Source organism: Salvelinus alpinus, chromosome 8 (genome assembly GCF_045679555.1).
Source record: "Salvelinus alpinus chromosome 8, SLU_Salpinus.1, whole genome shotgun sequence".
NCBI lineage: Eukaryota > Metazoa > Chordata > Actinopteri > Salmoniformes > Salmonidae > Salvelinus > Salvelinus alpinus.
In genome coordinates, this window is record NC_092093.1 from 21,206,872 (window position 1) to 21,228,669 (window position 21,798).

The 21,798-nt window shown below is 42.4% G+C and overlaps 1 protein-coding gene across 1 annotated transcript in view; it reads left to right on the top strand.

Moving 5' to 3' along the window:
• The first annotated feature begins 7,894 nt into the window (after positions 1–7,894).
• LOC139582718 (kelch-like protein 29) overlaps positions 7,895–21,798 on the top strand; it is a 341,969-nt gene continuing 328,065 nt past the window's right edge. Inside the window, exon 1 of the mRNA XM_071412971.1 lies at positions 7,895–8,169. The gene's annotated coding sequence lies outside the window, so the exon portion shown is untranslated. The remainder of the gene's footprint in view (positions 8,170–21,798) is intronic.

Sequence of the window (21,798 nt, forward strand, 5' to 3'; positions counted from 1 at the left end):
TATGGAATGTGTATTTGTTTATATGACAGAGTACTAGGGCCACACTGAAGAAAAAGGATAAAGTCATAAATTTATGAGGCTGGTTCTTTCTGCAGAAAAGCTACATATTGTTTTTACAGTTTTGATACTTATGACAATGTGATACTTAATATTCTGGCACATCAGCATGTCTTTGTTTATGAAACCATACTGAAGTACAATTTCACGAAATGCCCCACATCTGTCATTTTAACAACTGTCCTCCTTTAAAACAACTGGTTACAATATTATGACTTGTGTTTTTTTCCCCTCTGTGGCCCTAATATTCTATCATTTTATATATAGCCTTATAGTCTATGGGAAACTGTAAATTATCTAATGATAGCAACATCATCTAAAAATCATTTTTTATCCAAAATCATTGAAATTAATGATCACAAACGTTTAAATAATAACAGTGGGTCTAGTTATATGTGATAACAATGTATAGTGAGCAGTGAAATAACTATTGGTTTCCATTTGTGGTGACTGCTGACTGACATTAGGGATGAGATTAAATAGATCCTGGAATTTAGCCTGGTCTGGAGCAGGCTAGCTCCACAGAATAAATCTCCATGGTAATTTATACCATAACATATCCTCCTGCCCCCTATCCATCTTTAGTGCAACCGGATTACGGATCAATTGAGCCAGGATCACCAAGATATCCTGGCTTAATCCCTTATCCTAGTTTTGTGCAACAGGCCCCAGGAGAGATACTGTTATTTAAGGCTTGTTTCTCATATTCAAATCAAACTTTATTTGCCACATGCGCCGAATACAACAAGTGTACACTTTACCGTGAAATGCTTACTTACAAGCCCTTAACCAACAGTGCAGTTCAAGAAGAAGAAAATATTTACCAAGTAGACAAAAATAAAAAGTAATAATAAAAAGTAACACAATAAGAATAACAATAACAATAAGGAGGCTATATACAGGGGGCACCGGTACTGAGTCAGTGTGCAGGGGTACAGGCTAGTTGAGGTAATCTGTACATGTAGGTGGGGGCGAAGTGACTATGCATAGGTAACAAACAAACAGCGAGTAGCAGCAGTGTACAAAAGGGAGGGGAGGTAGAAGTCTAATTGCTTGGGGGTAGCAGCTGTTGAGGAGTCTTTTGGTCATAGACTTGGCGCTCCGGTACCGCTTTCCGTGCGGTAGCAGAGAAAACAGTCTATAACTTGGGTGACTGGAGTCTCTGACAATTTTATGGGCTTCCCTCTGACACCGCCTATTAAATAGGTCCTGGATGGCAGGAAACTTGGCCCCAGTGATGTACTAGGCCATTCGCAATACGGTCTGTAGCGCCTTACGGTCAGATGCCGAGCAGTTGCCATACCAGGCGGTGATGCAACCGGTCAGGATGCTCTCGATGGTGCAGCTGTAGAACCTTTTGAGAATCTAGGGACCCATGCCAAATCTTTTCAGTCTTCTGAGGGGGAAAAGGTTCTGTTGTGCCCTCTTCACAACTGTCTTGGTATGTTTGGACTATGATAGTTCGTTGGTGATGTGGACACCAAGGAACTTGAAACTCTCAACCCGCTCCACTACAGCCCCGTCGATGTTAATGGGGGCCTGTTCGGCCCGCCTTTTCCTGTTGTCCACGATCAGCTCCTTTGTCTTGCTCACATTGACGGAGAGGTTGTTGTCCTGGCACCACACTGCCAGTTCTCTGACCTCCTCCCTATTGGCCGTCTCATCGTTGTCAGTGATCAGGCCTACCAATGTTGTGTCGTCAGCAAACTTAATGATGGTGTTGGAGTTGTGTTTGGCCACGCAGTCGTGGGTGAACAGGAAATACAGGAGGGGACTAAGTACACACCCCTGAGGTGCCCCAGTGTTAAGGATCAGCATGGCAGACGTGTTGTTGCCTACCCTTACCACCTGGGGGTGGCCCGTCAGGAAGTCCAGGATCCAGTTGCAGAGGGAGATGTTTAGTCCCAGAGTCCTTAGCTTAGTGATGAGCTTCGTGGGCACTATGGTTTTGAACGCTGAGCTGTAGTCAATGAACAGCACTCTCACATAGGTGTTCCTTTTGTCCAGTTGAGAAAGGGCGGTGTGGAGTGCGATTGACATTGCGTCATCTGTTGGGGCGATATACAAATTGGAGTGGGTCTAGGGTGTCAGGGAGGATGCTGTTGATGTGAGCCATGACCAGCCTTTCAAAGCACTTCATGGCTACCGACATGAGTGCCACGGGGCGATAATCATTTAGGCAGGTTACCTTCGCTTTCTTGGGCACAGGGACTATGGTGGTCTGCTTGAAACATGTAGGTATTACAGACTCGGTCAGGGAGAGGTTGAAAATGTCAGTGAAGACACTTGACAGTTGGTCCGCGCATGTTTTGAGTACCCGTCCTGGTAATTCGTCTGGCCCAGCGGCTTTGTGAATGTTGACCTGTTTAAAGGTTTTGTTCACATCGGCTACCGAGAGCGTTATCACACAGTCATCCAGAACAGCTGGTGCTCTCGTGCATGCTTCAGTGTTGCTTGCCTCGAAGCGAGCATAAAAGGCATTTAGTGTAGTAGGATTCAATTTGAATCCTCTATTGACGCTTTGCTTGTTTGACGGTTCGTCTGAGGGCATAGCGGGATTTCTTATAAGCGTCCAGATTAGTCTCCCGCTCCTTGAAAGCGGCAGCTCTAGCCTTTAGCTCGATGTGGATGTTGCCTGTAATCCATGGCTTCTGGTTGGGATATGTAAGTACAGTCACTGTGGGGATGACGTCATCGATGCACTTATTGATGAAGCTGATGACTGAGGTGGTGTATTCCTCAATGCCATTGGATGAATCCCAGAACATATTCCAATCTGTGCTAGAAAAACAGTCCTGTAGTGTAGCATCCACGTCATCTGACCACTTCCGTACTGAGCGATAGTCACTGATACTTCTTGCTGTAGTTTTTGCTTGTAAGCAGGAATCAGGAGGATAGAATTATGGTCAGATTTGCCAAATGGAGGGCAGGGGAGATCTTTGTATGCATCTCTGTGTGTGGAGTAAAGGTGGTCTAGGATTATTTTTCCCCTGGTTGCACATGTGACATGCTAGTAAAAATTTGGTAAAACTGATTTAAGTTTGCCTGCATTAAAGTCCCAGGCCACTAGGAGTGCCGCTTCTGGGTGAGCATTTTCTTCTTTGCTTACGGCCTTATAGAGTTGGTTGAGAGCGGTCTTAGTGCCAGCTTTGTTTTGTTGTGGTAAATAAACGGCTATGAATAATAAAGATGAGAACTCTCTATTTATTACATAGCTAATAACTCCCTATTTGTCTGACAAGTTATTGTTGTTCTGAATGGGCTTCAGTACAGTTTTACTTCCTCCTAACAGGAGTAATGACGTACACTTCATGTAATTTGTTGCTTTGTGTAGGTTTTCTGGGATATGAAGCACTCATACCGGATAAAACACGTTCTTATATGGCACTTCTGGACAGAGCAGTACCATGCGTTCCAGAAAGCTCTTAACAGCTATTTTTCACATCCATTATCCTTCAAAGCTAATGGCGTAAAAGGAAAGTTGTTACTACATGGCATGTCACTAAAGACTTATTTTGCTCGGCCCTATTCACTCTGGGGTATTCTCAGACACAGAAAACAGCTTTTGCAACATAACACCTGAGTACAAGTCCTGTGTTAATCTTGGATGTTTTTCCCCTCCAAACACCTAGCTAGATATTGGATAGTTTTTTCCACACTCTCCGAACACCTAGGCCCTTTCCTGGCCCTGGAGAGAGCTGAGTGAGGTGTTTTCTCCAACCAGCCACAAAATCATGTGCCTCAGCCAATCATAGTCTGGACCGAACCAATTCATCTGACTCTGGAGGTGAGATATTTGGGGTAAACAGGTGGTTTAGTTCCTGGCTGAAGTAAGTAAACTAAAGCCAGTTGACAACTCACACTGCAGAAATTACTCAATTAGAGCTGCTAATTGGCCGAGAGGTTGAGACACCTGTGGCTTCATTATGGGTGTGAGTTAGTGTTCACCTCATTGGGGAATTCACCCCCCCGATAATTGGTTTGGGGTGTATGTGTGTGCTCGCTTGTGTGTCCTCAGATTCCAGAAGGAAGATTGGTGGGATGAATATTCAATGAATGGAATGTCTCCTATGAATATATTAACTGAATATTCATTTAACATTTTTACTCATCTGAAAAAATATTTCAATGTCACAGCTGTATGAGAAATTAAGTCTATTAAAACAGGCCTGTGCAGCACTAGCCACCTGTGTGTAATGGCACTATTAGGTCACAAAAAATTCAAAGGGCCCTGGGGTTTGAAATTAGGAATATTTTTGCATGAGAAACCGTTTCCAACAAGAAGGACACAGGCAGGAAATATTTCCATCATCTCAAGGGGTAAGTAAATGTCATTGTAAATGAATGTTTGCCAAGTTCAAGTCTTCCCCTTTTTAAAAGGGCTTTTGGATATCCAAAAACTTGGCCCTTTTAGTTTTTTCCCTTCCTAGCTTCCATTGCCATAGAGATGGTCTGAGTCTCTCTCTCTCTATCTGAGTCTCTCTCTCTCTGTCTCTCTCTCTGAGTCACTCTCTCTCTTTCTGGGTCTCTTTCTCTCTGAGTCTCTCTTTCTCTCTCTCTCTCTCTCTGAGTCGCCCTCTCTCTCTCTGAGTCGCCCCCTCTCTCTCTCTCTGAGTCGCCCCCTCTCTCTCTCTCTGAGTCGCCCCCTCTCTCTCTCTGAGTCGCCTCCTCTCTCTCTCTGAGTCGCCCCTTCTCTCTCTCTCTGAGTCTCCCCCTCTCTCTCTCTCTCTCTGAGTCGCCCCCTCTCTCTCTCTGAGTCGCCCCCTCTCTCTCTCTGAGTCGCCCCCTCTCTCTCTCTGGGTCGCCCCCTCTCTCTCTCTGAGTCGCCCCCCTCTCTCTCTCTCTCTCTCTCTCTCTCTCTCTCTCTCTCTCTCTCTCTCTCTCTCTCTCTCTCTCTCTCTCTCTCTCTCTCTCTCTCTCTCTCTCTCTCTCTCTGAGTCGCCCCCTCTCTCTCTCTCTCTCTCTCTCTCTCTCTCTCTCTCTCTCTCTCTCTCTCTCTATCTCTCTCTCTCTCTCTCTCTCTCTCTGAGTCGCCCCCTCTCTCTCTCTCTCTCTCTCTGAGTCGCCCCCTCTCTGTTTCTCTCTGAGTCGCTCTCTCTGTCTCTCTCTGAGTCTCTCTCTCTCTGAGTCGTTCTCTCTGAGTCTCTCTTGCTCTCTGAGTCTCTCTCTCTATCTTTCTGAGTCTCTCTCTCTCACTCTCTGAGTCTCTCTCTCACTCTCTGAGTCTCTCTCTCTTTCTGAGTCTCTTTCTGAGTCTCTCTCTCTGAATCTCTGTCTCTCTCTAAGTTTCTCTCTCTCTCTGAGTCTCTCTCCCTCTCTGAGTCTCTCCCTCTCTGAGTCTCTCTCTCTATCTGAGTCTCTCTCTATCTGTCTCTCTCTGAGTCTCTGGATAATTTCCTTCTAAAAGGGTTCATTTTATTATCACAATTCACTCTGTTCTATTCTTTACTCTAATTCTGCAGCTTAACGTAACTGACTACAGAGCAGTGTGTTGACTGTTAATAATGTCAATGCTTGTCATTTTGGGTTCTGTTGGTGGGATACAAGATCTGGTAAAACTGTACAGTTGCCCGTATACCTCTAATGTTACTAACGCAGAAATAGGGCTGTGAATATTACAATCCTCTACACAATTCTATGTCATATTTACAAAACATCTTCAGTTCAATTGTTTTCACCTATTGAATAGAATGGCATAAGAGACACTAACCAAGTTCTTAAACTTACAAGTACCTTTCATATAGTTGTTTGCGGCTCCAAATGATCACAATGGCGATTCGACGGTAAACCTACCACAGTATTGGAATGCTTTCTTTTATATAGCAGAGACCTTTATTCAAGACCACTACTATGCCACAGATTTCCTTTATCCTGACCTTTGTTCCATCAGCCTATTATGGATTCTATTTCTATGTAATGAATGCTGGAGCCATTCAATTGCTCCTCTTGGTGAGCTCCACTATCAGGGACCGACATCATGTTCTATCAGCAGCAGTCTGCACACAAATGCAGAAGCTGTTGCTTTCTTGCGCCTCACCGTTGGCCACACATAAAGGTGTGAAATTACTTCTGCTTTAGTCAAATGTTCACTCAGTCATGTATTGAAGTTAGGATTCGTACTGAAGCTGTTGAGAAAAAAGTGGTTTTCTGTTTTGTGTGTGTGGATGGGGGGTGTCAGATTGTCTTTGATTAATCAGGTGGTTTGTTGAGAAGATAAACACATTCTATTTACTCAGTAGTCCATCCAAACCAATGTTCCTTTTTATATTGTTCATTCGTTTTTTATATACACATTTTTTGGGGGGAGGGGTCTTCGTTTGTGTGTTTCCCCCCCCCCCCCTTATTTATCAAGGTAGGTTGTTTAGGACACGTGCTCCTTTGTCTTAGCCATTTGAAATATACTACCCCTGAGGATATATTGAGGCGGTAATGGATCAGCAACAAGAGGTTTAGACAAAGATGGCTACACTTATAGATGAGGTGGTGGGTTACTTCCCTTCCCTCCCCCCTGGGCCCAATTACTTCTGTTTATCGCCTTGAGATTCTGTTCACTTCATAGGGTGCACAGGGTCAGCAGTTTTATCTGGTTACAGTATTTCTGAGTGTATTCTCTTTTTGGCTATTAACAATTGATAGGCCTACTTAATTTCAGTATATCCGTTTTATTCTACTGTCAATTAAATGTACTTTAGTACTAAATCGTAAAATTAGATTATGACTTGAAAATAATTGCCACAGGCCAACATTTTTACTATAAAGAAAAATGTTCCTCGTGCTTTATTCTAGTGTGCACAGAGCACTCACAAATTGTAATATTGATGTTTCATTAATATTATTTTTGAAAGAGATTGCACTTCCAAAAATATAATTTACACCATGGTATTTTCAAAATGAATAAAAGGTGACATAAAAAAATATACTACAAATCATCTAAATCATTTAAAAAATGTGATAACATCTATAACAAATTATTGTAATGTTTTCAGAAATATACTGTGTTTGCAGCTCTAGCAGAAGCTTGAGAAATGTAGCACTCTTTTTGTGCCTGAGTCGACACAAAACAACTTTTATGCATGCTGTAGTAGCTACCTGCTGAGGCCTCTGGACGCTGTTGTGGGTCAGCTGTAGAAACACGTTCAGGTCAGTTGAAGCCCAACGGAATGCAGTGTAGCGCAACTGGGGCCCTGTGGCGACCCCGACACACGCCACTGCGCATACATATCCATATATTTCTGTCGCATACATATACATATATTGCTGGTCTAGAGCTGGAAAACTAGACATATTTAAATTATTCTGAAATGTATTGCAGGGCTATGTTTTCGTTATTGTGACAGACTGTTATTTCCTTCCATTATTGATTGCGGCTAGAGGGGCTTTCTTAATTTTCCCAAATCAAATTTGAGAGGAATGTTATAACCTAGGCCTCTTGTATTTGTATTAATTTAGAAATGTATTATTCTTAGTAGGATTATGTTCAAATGTTGGGAGAAGGTCCATTTAATTGACACAAAGTAATCTACCGTGTACACATGATTAGGAAAGATGACATTTTTCCCGCAGTTTGGACGCCTGACCTCAGGTGGGCTTTGGGCTGATGGTCGACTCCACAGCTCTCCGCAACGAATGTTTCTGCTTTTTAGTGAACACCGCAGCAAATAAAGCTACCAAGATGCAGTCTTTCCAAGATGTAAGTTTATGTAGTTCTATACGAAGACAAGTGAGAGGCGCTGTAGGGCTCTGTAGAAAGCCAAAGCAAAAGGGGAGGAGCGGTATCGGGGAGTAAAGTAGCCACACGGTGTGTCTGTCCCACCAGGCATTCGCTCGAATCTAACCAACCGACGCTGAGCAGGGATCGGATAAAGACGCGTTCTGTGGCATCTGCCAAAACTCCCGACCACTCCGCTCACAATTGTCAACGGAGAGACAGTAGTCCGCAAACAGCGGACACCTGACAGGCAACAGAAGGGCTAAAGCAAGAGGCAACAAAATACATTTAGCCGTAAAATGCAACAGTCTTTGTTGGATTAAAACATCATTCAAAGATAAGCGTCGTATAGGCAGTGAAACAAGGACGAACGCCGGTGCTGAAGCTCAACTGCGACTAGGGAGGTAAGGATAAACTGCGTGTCAGCGCACGAAAGACTATAGGCCTACTTTATGCATTTTTTATGTGGTCCGTGTCAGGCTGAGTTTAGGCTACGCTTTGCAGGACCTGTCTCATTATGAGAATGTCCCGTGCTTTGCCTGAACGTGTGTGAAGGTTAATCTGTGCCACCCCTTGCTGAGCTAAATAATCTAAGCAAAGGAGCGCTGCGGCTCTCATGTTGTGCGATCCCTTCTAGCTATGACCCTCTGCTAGAGAACTTCCTGCTAGGGCTTATAACTGGGGTCAGTGTGACATTGTTGTTGGCTGTGGCATGGGCTGGATGTGAATAAAAAAACAATTTAACTCCTAGGTATTGTCGGAATAATAGAAAGCCCAAGCTAGGTCCATGTTGAAGTGGTAGAGAAGGTTCTGAACCCTAGATTCTGGTTCTGAGAATGGACGAGGCACGAGTATTGTTCTCTTTATGGTTTATTCTTGCGTAACGTAAATTAGCAGGCGTAAAAGATGCGCCTGAGTAGCGCGGTTCTTTCTTTCAGGTCCTGATGATATATTAATAACAAATGTCCAGGGAGGTTCTCTTCTACGCTGTTCAACCAATCCAGTAAATGTGGAGGAGGAGTTAAGATGGAGTGCGGCCTTGTTAACGTCCAAAAGCAGAAGTCAGGTCACAGGCTCTCCTTCCATTTCCCCAATAAAAAGCATGGGGTGATTTCCCCCCCCCCCCACGTTCTTGTGCACATCCTCTTCTGTTCAACCTGGGGGTAGACCTGGCATAGTAAAAGTACATCTGTTTCCCATTTACTATGATATGGTATGTGTTAATTTGCAGGTGTCCATCATCCATTTCATATGATAAATTGCAATTTGGTATGGCAAATGTTAGCTAGCATTACCTTGGTTTGGGGTTAAGATTTGGTTTAGGGGAAGGGTTAGCCAACATGGTAGTTAAGTAGTTGTAAAGTAGCTAAAAATCAGTAGTTGCTAATGAACTAAAATGCTACAGTTGACTGATGTGATGTGAACAAGTAACCTTTGATTTGCTTCCTCCAACTAAACAACCTCCTTTATGTTTTTGGCTTAAGTAACCTTCTGTCTAATTTAACCATAACAAACTTAACATACGAATTTGAATGTCAGATTTACATGTACTATGTTACGTCTTTGAGGTCAGGCTGTTCTCTTAGTTGCTGTCACTAGCAGCATTATGTTTGCTATGTCGCAAGGCCATGTATTACAATACTGTCTGAGGTATTGAATAGATACAATACACATCACCAGGCTCGTCCACTATGTAGGCTAAACAATGCTGTGAATCCTCATTTACATTATACAGTCGGTGTATATTAGTCTATCCCTGTACATATTAGAGAAGGATATTGATGCGTCACAGAAGTAATCCCTGCACAATCTCTTCACAGCACACTGCCAGCAGTAGCCTAATTCATTAGCCCAAATGTGCATGGACCATTGAACGCATGTTACGAAATAACTCTTAAGATGCCAAGCAGCATTTTGGACAACCATTGTTTATGAAACTGACTGAAAAATAAAGTACACTAGTTGGCTGTTAATGTGGTATACATTAACATACTGACACCTGCAACTAAACCTTATTATAACCCATGTACTATAGCAGTAACACACCAGTACTGAAAACTGCATGTGTGTTGAAAAACAAACATCAGTATTTTATTTCTTACTCAGCAACTCACTATCTACTCGGAAACAGACCTAGCTGTTCATCAAACACAAATGCACTATATTAGCAACATTCTAGTGTGTCGCTAGTCTACTATACATTCTGAGGTGGACATAACCAGGTCAGTATTGTAAAAGGCAATTGTTCTCAATGACTAAAAGCCCACTTCTCAGGTGTTTATTAAGATACGATACGGTGGGGTGTTAAGGTAGGATACGGTAGAGTGGGACACTCCCATGGCCAACATTACATTGGTAAAGCTAGCATGTAATGTGAATCAAGCCTGGGATTAAGGGCTTTTATAGCAGTCATCTCAGAAGAGGCAGGGGGATCTGTAGTTGATGAGGTGAGACAATGCATTTGTCTCAGAGCTGTGCTCATTTAACTGGGGCTTCTCACCTCAGTTTAATATAGGGGCAGGATTGGCACTGCATATTTACAATAACTAGCCTTTATGAAGGGATAGGGCTGTGGTGGCAGAAAAGTAAGGGTGTGTGTGTACATGCGTGTGTGTGGGTATATGTTGGTATTTGAATCTTCTCCGGTTAATACAGTAAGTGTGTCATGAAGTGTGTCTTTGCCTCTCTGCAGTGATAAACATGCATCACCATCAGGGAATTATTAAAGTGTGTTGGGAATGTCTAGTTTAAATCTACTATATGATCTCTGAGACAGAGGCTCGTCTTGGCTCTGTGTTGGTTAGCTTTTGGTCTCTGACAGAGCTGGGCTGGTTGAACTTCTGTAGGACCTCGGATGAAACGCAGGCAGTCAATTCATGTGCAGTTTTTGCAGTTTGTTATGCTAATGCACTTGCAGTTGTCGGGCCTGTCATGACAAATGGTGTGTCCCTGCCAAAAAGTGTCACAATGGAATTCGATAAACTATTAGCGTCCGTTGCTATATCAATGTGTGATGACCTAAATGACATTATTTTCATCCCTGCTATGCAAACAAATCTGATTTCTGCAACAATTTAGCTTTTTAAACACGTTTTGTTAAGCTAATAAGATGACAACATTACTTCAAACTACTTTTGGGTACCTTGTTAACATTTCAACAGCATGAAATCCATGTCTTAAACGTTGCTAGTTTAAGAAAAAGCAAAGAAAATGTGTAATCTGCTAGACACGTTCCATACCTTACAGATCACAAAGTCAGCTCATTTCCACTCCATTCATATGCAAATAGATATGATTCATACAATGGCTTGTCTGGCTGGCATGGAATGGGCGGTGCACAAGTATTGTTCTCTTAACGGTTCCTTCGGAAAGTATTCAGACCCCTTGACTTTTTCCAGATTTTGTTACGTTAGCCTTATCCTAAATTTATTAAATCGTTTTTTCCCCCCCTCATCAATCTATAAACAATACCCCATAATGACGAAGGAAAAACATTTTTTTGACATTTTTGCAATTGTATTACAAGTAAACTGAAATATCACATTTGCATAAGCATTCAGATCCTTTACTCAGTACTTTACTCAGTACCTTTGGCAGTGATTACAGCCTCGAGTCTTCTTGGGTATGACGCTACAAGCTTGGCACACCTGTATTTGGGGAGTTTCTCCCATTCTTCTCTGCAGATCCTCTCCAGCTCTGTCAGGTTGGATGGGGCGTGTTGCTGCACAGCTATTTTCAGGTCTCTCCAGAGATGTTCGCTCAGGTTCAAGTCCGGGCTCTGGCTGGGCCCCTCAAGGACATTCAGAGACTTGTCCTGAAGCCACTCCTGCATTGTCTTGGCTGTGTGCTTAGGGTCGTTGTCCTATTGGAAGGTGAACCTTTGCTCCAGTCAGAGGTCCTGAGCAGGTTTTCATCAAGGATCTCTCTGTACTTTGCTCTGTTCATCTTTGCCTCGATCCTGACTAGTCTCCCAGTCCCTGCCACTAAAAAAACATCCCCACAACATGCTGCCATCACCACCATACTTCACCATAGGGATGGTGCCAGGTTTCCTCCAGACTTGTCGCTTGGCATTCTGGCCAAAGAGTTCAATCTTGGTTTCATCAGACCAGAGAATCTTGTTTCTCATGGTCTGAGAGTCTGTTGGTGCCTTTTGGCAAACTTCAAGCGGGCTGTCATGTGCCTTTTACTGAGAGGTGGCTTCTGTCTGGCCACTCTACCATAAAGGCCTGATTGGTGGAGTGCTGCAGAGATGGTTGTCCTTCTGGAAGTTTCTCCCATTTCCACAGAGGAGCTCTGTCAGTGACCATCGGATTCTTGGTCACCTTCCTGACCAAGGCCCTTCCCCGATTGCTCAGTATGGCCCTGCAGAATCTTTTTTGTAACCTTCCCCAGATTTATGCCTTCAACACAATCCTGTCTAGGAGCTCTACGGACAATTCCTTCAACCTCATCGCTTGTTTTTTTTTGTCTGACATGCACTGTCAACTGTGGGACCTTATTTAGACAGGTGTGTGTGTGCCTTTCCAAATCATGTCCAATCAAGTTGTAGAAACATCTCAAGGATTATCAATGGAAACAGGATGCTGAATGGCGCAGCTGTCTATGGCACTGCACCTCAGTGCTAGAGGTATCAGTACAGACCCTGGTTCGATTCCAGGCTGTTTCACAACCGGCCGTGATTGGGAGTTCTATAGGGCGACGCACAATTGGTCCAGCATCGTTAGGGTTTGGCAAGGGTAGGCCGTCATTGTAACTAAGAATTTGTTCTTAACTGACTTGCCTAGTTAAATAAATAAAATCGAGTCTCATAGCAAAGGGTCTGAAAAGTGTTTAAACTCCACCAACATGACTAGATCATCACATTTTAAAATGTTCAGGAGAGAATTCCAGGACTACAGAGCTGAGTAACTAAAACTATTTCTACCATGACCTGTTCTAATTCTTGGTACTGTTCAAAGCAAATGAGAATGGGACCGTAATTTATATTTATTTACTGACCTGATAAAAAAAATAACAAAGTAGCATTTTACCCAGTGTGGCCTTATAAATCAGTGTATACCAGTGTTTTTAAGCCTACGCAAGGTCAATGACAACCAGGCTACGGCGCTGTAGAGATCACAATGATATGTTAGACGTTTTTGATTGGTAATGAACATGAGGGCCGCATGATATACTGAATCAAGTGCTCTCAGGGTTGTGTGTAAAACATCACAAAAATCTAAAACTGCCAGTAATGTACATTTGTACCAGCTCCTTCCTGGCTTCCAGTGAAAAACAAGCCTTATGCCGGTAATAAAAACCTATTCTCAGCTTGAGCTTCCTTATCAAGTTCTCCACATGAACAGTGAAGCTCCGCTTGTCATCAACAAACAAATATCTGTTCACTTTGACTTGCTCTATAGTATGTCCAGCCAATGTAGCAATGACATGAATAGTAACCGTCCTGGCATTTGAAAATGTCATGCATTTTGTTTTACCTGAATCCAGAAACAACTTCATACAGATTCTGTTGTATGATATTAAATGCTCTTTGGGCATTTTAAAAGCTAAAGATGTGTATCTATTTTAGTTCCTAGTATACAACAATGAATAATTTGGCACTAACAAATACGTTCAAGGGATACATTTACAACAATGAACACCTTGTGAGACCTTGCAATATTTAAGATTCATTTATTAAACTTTTATATTTTTTGGTACAGGTGTGTCAATTTATTTTTGCCGGGTTTTTTTGTACTCGCATGGCAATCGGACTAAAATACAGAATTATGGTGGACTAGAGAGGTGGGTGGGCGTAATGTTAAAGGGAACAGGGTAGTCAAAAGACAAGCAATTACATCTTGATCAGGTATGTAAATATACAGTTATTGAATTAAGTTAAATGTTCGATTGGACATGCAATGATGTTAATGGCAGACAGAAAATAAAGGATACCTGTCTAATTTTTTATGTCAGTGGGGTTGATGATGGAGTTAAGGGACAGTACCTGGAAGAGGTGAGTTGTGAGAAACTTTGGGGTGGCGTTATGACCACTGAGTCATACATCTTAACAGTACCTACCTGGCAGTGGAGGTTACTTATCGTGACCCAGTGGTTAGCCTTGAGATTGACTATCTGAAGAAACCCCTGTGCCAGTGTGGGTACTGCTGACAGCATGGTGATGGCACCCACCACGAGGAGGCCTTCCACTCCTGGATGCTACACCTGTAAATGAGCTTGAGTATGATCATTTGTAAAATTGTCTAACCAGAAGTGTGACTGAGGTAGCTGGCCTTACCCACCCCTGTTGGACACTAGTGACGAGAACCTCAACAGTGTCCAGTGCCTGGACTTACCTGCCCCTGTTAGTCTGACACAAGCTACCTGTGAGAGAATTTGATGGATTAGTGCAGTGTTATAAATGAGAGATGCACTACGTGACACAAAGTATGTGGACACCTACTCTGCGAACATCTCATTCCAAAATCATGGGTATTAACTTCTTATGGGCAGAATTATCAATATTTAACTTTCATAAAATCACAAGTGTAATACATCAAAATAAAGCTTAACTTCTTGTTAATCCAGCTACTGTGTCAGATTTCAAAAAGGCGAAAGCTTTATAGCGAAAGCTCACCATGCGATTATCTGAGGACAGCGCCCCGCATACAAAACCATGAAAAACATTTCAACCAGGCAGGTGCGACACGTCAGAAATGGCGATATAAAAAATGCCTTACCTTTGATATTCTTCTGTTGGCACGCAAAGGTCCCAGTTACATCACAAATTGTCCTTTTGTTCGATAATGTCCTTTATATCCATAAAAAAAGTTTAGCTGGCACGCTTCAGTCAATAATCCACCCAGTTTCCCTTGCATCAAAATGCATCCCAAACGTTACTAATGATCTTTTCCAAACAAGTCAAACAATGTTTATAATCAAACCTTAGGTACCCTAATACGTAAATAAACAATCAAATTTAAGACAGAGAATCGTTAGTCTTTACCGGAGAAAAATACCAAAGAACGCGCTCTCATTCACGCGCTTGGAAACATTACAGCCAAAATGGGAGCCACCTAGAAACTACAATTTCTGGCAAATTTTTCCAAAAACCAGCCTGAAACACTTTCTAAAGAATGACATCTAGTGGAAGACCTAGGAACTGCAATCTGGGAGGACTTTGCCTAATAATAAAAGTGACAGCCATTGTAAATGGTGGTAGGCAGAATTTTTTTTGTAATTTTTATTTAGAATTTTTGGGGGGATGGTTTGTCCTCGGAGTTTCGCCTGCCATGTCAGTTCTGTTATACTCAGACATTATTTTAACAGTTTTAGAAACTTTTGTGTTTTCTATCCAAATCTACCATATGCATAACCTAGCTCCTTGGCCTGAGTAACAAGCAGTTTACTTTGGGCACGCTTTTCATCCGGACGTGAAAATACTGCCCCCTACCCAAGAGGTTAATGTTGAGTTGGTCCTCCCTTTGCTGCTACAACAGCCTCCACTCTTCTGGGAAGGCTTTCCACTAGATGTTGGAACATTTCTGTAAGGACTTGGGGTTTAGGTCAGGGCTCTGTGCAGGCCAGTCAATTTCTTCCACACCGATCTCAACCAACCATTTCTGTATGGACCTCACTTTGTGCACGAGGGCATTGTCATGCTAAAACAGGAAAAGGCCTTCCCCAAACTGTTGTCAAAAAGTTGGAAACAGAATCGTCTAGAATGTCATTGTATGCTGTATCTTTAAGATTTCCCTTAACTGGAACTAAGTGGCCTAGCCTAAACAATGAAAAACAGCCCCAGACCATTATTCCTCCACCAAACTTTACAGTTGGCGCTGTGCATTGGCACAGGTAGTGTTTTTGTCGCATCGGCCAAACACCGATTAGTTTGTCGGACTGCCAGATGGTGAAGCGTGATTCCTCACTCCAGAGAACGCATTTCCACTGCTCCAGAGTCCAATGGCGGCGAGCTTTACAGTACTCCAGCCGACCCTTGGCATTGCGCATAGTGATCTTAGCCTTGTTTGTGTGGCTGCTTGGCCATGGAAACCCATTTCATGAAGCTCCCGACGAACAGTTCCTGTGCTGATGTTGCTTCCAGAGGAAGTTTGGAATGCGATAGTGAGTGATCCAACCAAGGACAGACAATTTGTACACGCTTCAGCACTCAGCGGTCCCGTTCTGAGTTTGTGTGGCCTGCCATTTCGTGGCTGAGCCGTTGTTGCTTCTAGACGTTTCCACTTCACAATAACAGCACTTACCGGCTGTGGCGGTCATGAAATTGTCAGCCAGTGATTGTCAAGCAAATAACTGCCAGTCTCATGGTAATTGACTGTTAATTAACACACATTTAGCGTCTCCTGTCTTCCACGTATAGCCTACAAGCCACTGATGCAAACCTTTGGAACATCAACATTTTTAAAGTCTAATAAATCCATTATTTATTTTAGACAGGTCTAAAGAAACAGACTACATTTTCTTCATATGTTTCAGAACAGAATGGCATACTCTGCGTTGTCCTTATGTTAGACCCTGATCTGGATATGCCATATGGCTGTGGGCTACACTGGTTCACTTAGAAGACAAGAAGGATATTTTCTCAATTATTTGAGTGCGCACATGGGGCTATTCTGTGAGCGGTTAACAAAGAAACAGGTATGCTTAATTTAGTTATTTATGCAACTTTAGTTGTGATACAAATGTTGGGATATATGTTTAGATTTATTATGCATTCTAATGCTGCATGATTCGACTGATGGTGATTTGAAAAAAGTCGCATTAAAGGCATGAGCTCTGCTTTGTTTTTTGCACAGGCTGTACACACTCCATCAGTCTCTCATTCATAATTTTGACAAGCACTTAATGCCTCAAATTTCCCAGCTGCATCCCCTTTGTGTGGCCATAATCCCCCTAAAAAAATCCATAGCTTTTTTTCAGCCAGTCGCTGTTGTGCCCTTGGGCTGAAAATAATAATTCCCTTCTCCCCGCTGCGTGCCGAAGCACCGCTCACTCACATGGCTCTGTTATGTGATTTGTCCTTATCCAATTCCGAGGCTCATATTGAAGATATTGGAAGAACTGTCCACATATATTTTTCGTCAGCCAACAAGATGAGTAGGCCTATGTCAATCTACTATCCTGCATAGTACAAAAGTTGACCTATTCTGTGCGAGAAATAAATATTCCAAGCATAGTCTGATAGCGATGATGCTAATGTAATGACAACCATCTTCTGGAAGATGGAAAGGTTCTCAATTACTAAATTACAGTTCATATAAGGAAATCAATCAATTGAAATAAATTCATTAGACCCTAATCTTTGGATTTCACATGACTGAGCAGAGGTGTGGGCCTGGGAGGACATAGGCCCAGTCACTTGGGAGCCAGGCCCAGCCAATCAGAATGAGTTTTTATCCACAATGGTTTTATTACAGACAAATACTCCTCAGTTTCATCAGCTGTCCAGGTGGCTGGTCTCCGATGATTCCGCAAGTGAAGAAGTCGGATGCGGAGGTCCTGGGCTGGCATGCTTACACGTCGGCTGCGGTTGTGAAACCGGTTGGACGTACTGCCAGATTCTCTAAAATGACTTCGGAGGAGGCATATGGTAGAGAAGTTAACATGAAATTCTCTGGCAACAGCTCTGGTGGACATTCCTGCAGTCAGCATGCCAATTGCATGCTCCCACAACTTGAAACATCTGTGGCGTTGTGTGACAACTGCACATCTGGCCTTTTATTGTCTCCAGCTAGAGGTGCACCTGTGTAATGATCATGCAGTTTAACATCTTACGGCTGAGATCCCGTTAACGGGATCGACTTGACAACAGCCAGTGAAAGTGCAGGGCGCCAAATTCAAACAAATCTCATAATTAAAATTCCTCAAACATACAAGTATTTTACACCATTTTAAAGATAAACTTGTTAATCCCACCAGTGTCCGATTTCAAAAAGGCTTTACGACGAAAGCACACCATCTGATTGTTAGGTCAGTACCTAGTCACAGAAACACAGCCATTTTTCCAGCCAAAGAGTCACAAAAAGCAGAAATAGAGAGAAAATTAATCACTAACCTTTGATCTTCATCAGATGACACTCATAGGACTTCATGTTACACAATACATGTATGTTTTGTTTGATAAAGTTCATATTTATATCCAAAAACCTTAGTTTACATTGGCGCGTTATGTTCAGTAATGTTTTGCCTCTAACATCCGGTGATTTTGCAGAGAGCCACATCAATTTACAGAAATACTCATAATAAACATTGATAAAAGATACAAGTATTAAACATGGAACTTTAGATAAACTTCTCCTTAATGCAACCGCTGTGTCAGATTTCAAAAAACCTTTACGGAAAAAGCACACCATCCTATAATCTGAGTACAGCGCTCAGAGCTCAAATAAACCATAAAGATATCCGCTATTTGAGTCAACAGAAGTCAGAAATAGCATTATAAATATTCACTTACCTTTTATCTTCATCAGAATGCACTCCCAGGAATCCCAGTTCCACAATAAATGTTTGTTTTGTTCAATATAGTCCATTTATGTCCAAATACCTTAATTTTATTTGTGCGTTCAGTCCAGTAATCCACATTAATGACACGCAGGTCAGACAAAGTCAAACAATTCCATTACAGTTTGTAGAAACATGTCAAACGATGTATAGAATCAATCTTTAGGATGTTTTTAACATAAATCTTCAATAATGTTTCAACCGGAGAATTCCTTTGTCTAAAGAAATGCGATGGAATGCAGGTCACTCTCACGTGAGCGTGCATGTTCAGCTCGTGCCAGACACCTGACTGAAAGCTCTCCTTCCCTCATTCTTCACAGAAGCATCAAACAAGGTTCTAAAGACTGTCGACATCAAGTGGAAGCCTTAGGAAGTGCAAAATGACCAATACCCCACTGTATATTGGATAGGCAAACCTACAAACCTCAGATTTCCCACTTCCTGGTTGGATTTTTTCTCAGGATTTTGCCTGCCATATGAGTTCTGTTATACTCAGACATCATTCAAACAGTTTTAGAAACTTGAGTTTTCTATCCAAATCTACTAATAATATGCATATCTTAGCTTCTGGGCCTGAGTAGCAGGCAGTTTACTCTGGGCACCGTATTCATCCAAGCTACTCAATACTGCCCCCAGCCATAAGAAGTTAATCAGTTTCATGATATGCCACACCTGTCAGGTGGATGGATTATCTTGGCAAAGGATAAATGCTCACTAACATGGATGGTAACACATTTCTGCACAACATTTGCGAGAAATATGCTTTTTGTGCATATGGACAATTTCTGGGATATTTTATTTCAGCTCATGAAACAACATGGGACCAACACTTTACATGTAGCGTTTGTATTTTTTGTTGTTCAGTGTACATAGTAGCCTATGCCTACCTGGCAGAATTTATATCATGATTATTTTCATCAATCCAGTGGTCTTTTTTGTAAAATCTGCTGTCACATGAGCACTCCAGGAATATTGCTAACCAAACGGTCTCTGGCTGGTGCACAGTTGAATTAAAGGGTAACGACAACCAAAAATTTAAATGTCTTAGATTTTTCCCAGACTCCAAATTTGGTCTCCTGATGTGGTTTAAGCATTGTTGTGGACTTGGAACAATCAAATTATTTTTGCTGTTTCAAAAACCTTACTGTTTAAGACAAAATGGAGAAAACTGTGTAAGAGCTATGTTGAGATTGTGATAGAGGAAAGTGGCACAGAAGGTTGGTAGTATTGTTTTGCCTGTCTTGTTAACTCACTAGCTCTGTAGGTACAGGGAGAACATTTGGAGAAGGATTAGGCTACTTGCATTACTTGATTTATTAGTTTTTTTAATACAATCTCAATTTATTGGTTATTAGTGAGCGGAAGAAATAGCAGTACTGGAATCATCCCTCCCCCGTACAGAATCCTGATCCCCTCTTCTTATTTATATTACTCCTCTTGTCTTTGCCCTTGTAGTCCAGTAGCAATGCCAGGCTTAGGCCGTACAAGGTTTTAAAAACCAAGAGCATGCTACTGCTGTACCAACAGTCAGATAAACACGTTGGGGAAACTGACTTTATATGGCTGCCAGTGCAAACAAGATAGTACGGAGAGGCGTTAGAGCAAAAGGCCAAATGGGACTTCAATCTCTCTCTCGCTCTGAAAGAAATTCTGAATGTTTTTATCCCAAGACCTCTCCTTCAGCCCTCAACGCCGCTCATTCAGCTATGGTGATATTCACTGTGGATGAGTATGCAGAATATTTAGCTAGCAATGGAGGCTATTGTGAAGGGTAATATACTTGCTAATGTAGATGGGGGCGAAAGGCCACAAGCTAGCTGCATGGTTTCGCAAGCCTCTTTAGAAACCAGTGAACTATGAAAGGCAGTCTCTTCAGCTGCCCTCTCTCGCACAGGAGCTCCGGGGGGTTGTGGCACTGGTATCATAGCACTAAAACTCTGCTGTTTGACTACAGAGACTAGAATGGTCTCAGTGACACAACCCCGAATGCCCAAAAACCACAGGGGCACTCTCTGCTGCAAGGATGCAGCCAATGTGTTTTTTTTTATGTACATAAAATAGCCTACCTCCAATTTTATCAAAAATAAATAGAAAGCATCCCTTAAGTGAATTTAAATACCTTGATCTTTAGGAAGGTGTAAACAATGTATAATTATTTTGTATGTTCTGTATATTGTTTTGATACTAACTCCACTGTATTAAGTGCATACCATTTAGATTTTTGGGGGATTCAGGATTTGTTAGGCTACATTTTAAAGAGTGTTTACAATCTTGTGCAGCTAAATCAGCCCATCAGTTTTCAATTATATGCAGTGGCAGGGGAAATCTGATGTACAGTACCCTCAAAGTATTGAGACCCCTTGACTTTTTACAAATTTTGTTACTTTACAGCCGTATTCAAAAATGTATTAAATAGTTTTTTTTGCCGTCATCAATCTACACACCCCATAATGACAAAGCAAAAACAGGTTTAGACATTATTGCAAATGTATTTAAAAAATAAATAAAAATGATCACGGTTACATAAGTATTCAGACCATTTACGCAGTACTTTGTTGAAGCACCTTTGTCAGTGATTACAGCCTTGATTCTTCTTGGGTATGACGCTACAAGCGTGGCTTGAAATTGAGCTTAGGTACATCCTGTTTTCATTGATCATCCTTGAGATGTTTCTACAACTTGGAGAACACATTTTGGTAAATTCAATTGACTGAACATGATATGGAAAGGCACCCACCTGTCTATATAGGGTCCAGTTGACAGTGCATGTCGGAGCAAAAACCAAGCCATGAGGTCGAAGGAATTGTCCGTAGAGCCCCGAGACAGGATAGTGTCGAGGCACAGATCTGGGGAAGTGTTCCAAAAAATGTCTGCAGCATTGAAGGTCCCCAAGAACACAGTGGCCTCCATTCTTAAGTGGATGAAGTTTGGAACCACCAAGACTTCCTAGAGCTGGCCGCCCGGCCAAACTGAGCCATCGGGGGAGAAGGGTCTTGGTCAGGGAGGAGACCAAGAAGCCGATGGTCACTCTGACAGAACTCCAGAGTTCCTCTGTGGCGATGGGAGAACCTTCCAGAAGGACAACCATCTCTGCAGCACTCCACTAATCAGGCCTTTTATGGTAGTGTCCAGACGGAATCCACTCGAAGGTAAAATGCACATGACAACCCGCTTGGAGTTTGCCAAAAGGCACCAAAAGACTCAGACCATGAGAAACAAGTTGCTCTGGTCTGATGAAACCAAGATTGAACTCTTTGGCCTGAATGCCAAGCATTACGTCTGGAGGAAACCTGGCACCATCCCTACGATGAAGCATGGTGGTGGCAGCATCATGCTGTGGGGATGTTTTTAAGTGGCAGGGACTGGGAGACTAGTCAGGATCGACACGAAGATGAACGGAGCAAAGTACAGAGATCCTTGAAAACCTACTCAGGACCTCAGACTGGGGCGAAGGTTCACCTTCCAACAGGACAACGACCCTAAGAACAGCCAAGACAGCACAGGAGTGGCTTCAGGACAAGTCTCTGAAT